The sequence below is a fragment of the Chelon labrosus genome (genome assembly GCF_963514085.1).
Source record: "Chelon labrosus genome assembly, chromosome: 5".
In the NCBI taxonomy this organism is placed as follows: Eukaryota; Metazoa; Chordata; class Actinopteri; order Mugiliformes; family Mugilidae; genus Chelon; species Chelon labrosus.
Genome location: NC_140341.1, coordinates 22,570,784 through 22,575,316, shown reverse-complemented (window position 1 = coordinate 22,575,316; position 4,533 = coordinate 22,570,784).

Below are 4,533 nucleotides of genomic sequence, written 5' to 3'. Positions count from 1 at the left end.
ATGGACACACTTATTTTTTTATTATCAGTTCCCCTCTGGACTACTCATATGTCTTTTCCTATTTATGTAATCCTACAGTGATTATAGAAATAGAGGTTTGCTCTCTAAATTAAATGCTCTTGCTGAGGCTTGTTGATAGAAAAATAGTGTCGTTCTGATGGGGACAGCATCTGTTATGCTTCTGGCTTTACAAAACAATGTTTATAAAACACTCAAAATTATCAGTAGGCAGTAATAAGACATTGGATTGACATGGCACATTCATTTAAATGAAGTGTGGTTTATCTGTGTAAGACATTATTTGTGGCAAAACTGACATTGCTATTAATTTCCTCTTTACTGCAATTACTGTCAGTCTTGATAGAAAACTATTTGCTTTCACAAGTTGGAGTATTCTGCTGTTAGTCAGACTAAACTGGAATATCACATAATTGGCAAGGACAACTCACATTGTGATGGTTGTAATATTTTGCTTCATATTACTAAGATTAATCTAAAGTTTTTCAATTAAATTGATAACAGTGTAACTGTGCACAGTGTGTACTGGATTCAGAACATTACATTATGCTGTAGTATTATAACACTGGTTCTCAATATGCGAATGCATGATTGACTTAATTTGATAGAAAATAAAAATTACTTTGGATCAGAATTAGCTAGCTTCAGATTTCTTTTGGTGGCACAATTTTTTTCAGTTCGCAATACCCAGTGCTAAAGGTTAATGTGTTCCACTCAAGTGTTTCTGCAAGGGTTGGGTACACAAATTTTACCGTCTGCCTAAGTCTCCAAAGGTATAAGCAATAGCAACATATTGCATGCAATTTTCTTCCTGATTTTCTTGTTTTGTGTAGTCAAACACTGTGATGGAATTCTCGTGACCAGGTTAACTCATGCTGAAAGACTCTCAGGAGGTTTGGAAGTCTTACGCAGGTACATTTATTGAACAGCTTGATCGAGGAGAAGTAAGATGACGTGATAGATATTGCCACCGAACCAAATTGTGAAAGTGTTTCTCTCAGCGGGGTGCCTTAAATTCACATCTTTAGTTCGACAGTTGTCCTTGTCTGTAACTTTCCACAGAGTAAAGACTACTGTGCATGAGTGGAACATATCCACACATACCTCAGATTGCAGTTTGTTTTAAATCATGTAAAAGACCACAGCTGTGTTTATCCGGTTCATGATCAGGCTTAACTCACTACTAATTAAATAACGTATTTTTAAAATGTTACTCCCTTGTGAGTAACAGCTCTGCTGGAGACCTTCATACAAGTGTCTCCTACCTGTTCTAGCCACTCGTTTTGAGGTGGGTGGCCTGGTTGCATCAGTTAGTGTAAGAACTCTTTGCTTTAGTATCTCAGACTAACTCTCTTCATTTATTTTAGCTTCCCAACCACAAACTCAACCATTGTTTGTTGGATTGCACACCCAAGTAAGCACTAACTGCAATTTGAAATTAAACCCTGGATAGTGGGTTCTCCTACTCCCCTCCAGGAAATTTGCATCAATCACTCATTTCTTAAAGAACAACAAACGTTGTATCTTGTGATTAATTTTCTGGGTATCGAAGTACTACAGAGTACAGATCACTTGTCAAGTTATATCATTACATTCAGAAACATTCAGCGCTGTTAGTGGTCATGAAGGACAGATTACAACTACAGGAAAGGGGATTATCATAAAATGCTCTTTGGCCTTCCAGCCCATCAGCCCATTAGGTGACTCATTCTTTTACCTGAACATTTTTTCAATAAACTCCTGACCAGCACAGTGCTGCAGGTGACAGTTGATGGCAGCCACACTTTCACATTATTTCACAAAACAAAAGGCTTTTTGGTCAATCTGTTTCTTCAACCTGTAGGAATTCCTTGATTTGGCTTCACTTACATGTAGAGATGAGAATCAGATCCAGTCAATATTATAAATATTACAATGGTTGTTGCACAAGATATTTGTAACAAATACACAGGGAACAGCAGATTCACCTAAAGTGACACTACTCATTAGCAATACTGATTCTTGAGAAGTTAAAAAAAAAAGGTTTTTTTTCCCGAGAACATTTTTAGGAGGTTTCCATTCATCTGATTATTAAAGTAAAGCTAAAGACTTTTAGAAAGACAATTTCTACTCCTCTGTGGTCAAACTGTGTATGATGGTGGCAGTATTTCTAATCTAAAACATACCTTTATTTTCTTATTACTTATCACCTCATTGATACACCTGTATCAGTATTTTTCCAATTTGCCTCTTTGAACCTTCAGTCGAAAATGATATTGACTTATAGTGAGGTCAAGGCAATGGGACATGTTTAGAAAGGGCAGTTTTTAATGTTTATTTTTTTTCAGTCGTCTCAAACCATTCCAAAATTCTACTGTATCCAAAAAGCACCGTATTGCCCAGGTGCCCCAGTGGCTCAATGTAAATTACCCTCTTGCACCCAATTGTAGTCTTTGACTGTTATTCTAACTTTGGTTCATGGCTCTTCAAACACATTGTTCACAAATCTAAAGGGAAGTTTCTAAAATTATTACCGTACTGGGGGAAATAATATTTAGTAATGATAACATTAATTTTGAAAGTACAAAACATTTCTTATTAATAGTTTACCCCAAGTATTAGTGTGAAAAACAAAATAATTGTCTTGTGGGTTCTTAATTCACTTGTTCTATTCTTGCAAATTATTTTGGTAATTACTGCTGCTTTCCATTGAAATCATTACATTTCATCTGTTCTGATCTAATTTAGAGGAATACTGGCCCACCATTAAATAGTACAGTTACTCTGTGCCCAAGTTTGTCATTGTGTGAAACATCAGACATAAATTTTAATGAGATGAAATAACTATAGGACTTTGCAGTTAACTTCATACTTTATTTAAAAGATTATAAAAGGACTCTGAGCTAAAAATGGACTTCTGTAAGCATTAGCAATAGCAGATGGCAATAGAGTCACACAAAACCTAGTGTAGAGTCAAGGGACTTTTGAATTTAACTTTCCTGTTCAACAACCAACCACACTCTGACCAATCTGCATTTTTTTCTTTGAAACAACTGACGAAAACAGTGCACTTTGCCAAAACAGAGATTCACTTAGTAGTAGTACTTTGCTAAACCCTGCAAGCCCTTGAACCATCGATTTCGTTGTGTGTGTCAATGTGTGTTGAGTTTGTTTCCTGAACTTTTATGAAGGCACTGTCTTATAAGCAGAGGAGGTGAAAGTATGGCACTCCCGAATCCTCTGGGAGCCATTACTGGCATCGCTGATGCAGGAAATAGATTCAGTGTAGAAAATAATACCCTTGAATAATTAATTAGATGAGTTTTAAATCAACAGTAAACACGACTGCACAAAGGGGAGCAGGTAAGATTCCAAGTACGCGCTTACATGATTGTGAAACTTAAAGATAATCAATAAAAAGCTGAGGGTATGTTGTTAAAGTTAATGATACTCATTTAAAGTCTGTAATTCATGTTCATTTCTTTCACAGTAATGACCACAGACTTCTAATAAATTTAACAATTTTGGTATTGCATTCAGAATTTCAGAAAACATTTATTGGTTGGGTCTTTCTGTGTGGAGTTTGCTTGTTCTCCCTGTGTCTGTGTGGGTTCTCTCCGGGTACTCCGGCTTCCCCCCACCATCCGAAGACATGCTCGTTAGGTTCATTGGTGATTCTAAATTGGCTGTAGGTGTGCGTGTGAGTGTGAATGGTTGTCTGTCTGTGTTAGCCCTGCGATAGACTGGCGACCTGTCCAGGGTGTACCCCGCCTCTCGCCCGATGACTGCTAGGATAGGCGATAGGCGCCCTACGACCCTTCACAGGACAAGCGGTTACAGAAGATGAATGAATTAATTAATTTATTGGTTGGATAAATATTGGTTGAAAAACAGCATTTCATTCTTAGAAAATGACCTACTCATTTTAGTAGTTTCTTTTTAGTTTTCATTTAGCTAACGTGGTGTAGTGGTTACAGAAGTACCTTAGGACCAAAGGGTCACAGGCTCACATCCCCCCATGTCCATAGCTTAGGTTCCTTGGGCAAGCACCTAACCCCCAGTTTGCTGCCTGCTAGTAGCAGCCTACTGCTCTGAGTGTACGCACTTCTGTGTGAACGAATGGATGGGTCAAATGCAGAAAAATAATTTCCCCATGTGGGATCAATACAGCATAAATTCCTCTGCTGCTTTATTCATGTCATTTCTGAGAGTAATTTTTTAATAATGAACTGATATGAGGGATTATTAAAAGATGGTTTACAGAGTCACTAAAGAATATCAGTGCGTAGTCATGACCTTTCTGATTCCCCCTTTCCTGACTTTTTCAGTTAAGTGAAATATGTGAATTTGTTGAAAGAAAGATTCACTGCAGCACATTTAAGATAAATGAATCTATTGATTTAAACTGAATTTCTGTTGTTGCTTTGGATGTAAAATGATAAATCATTGAGGTACTGAATAAGTACACCACTCGAAATTCAAAACTCAAACAAGAATGTATTTTCAGCCTTTGTTAGAAGTGCAGGAACAGTCTAG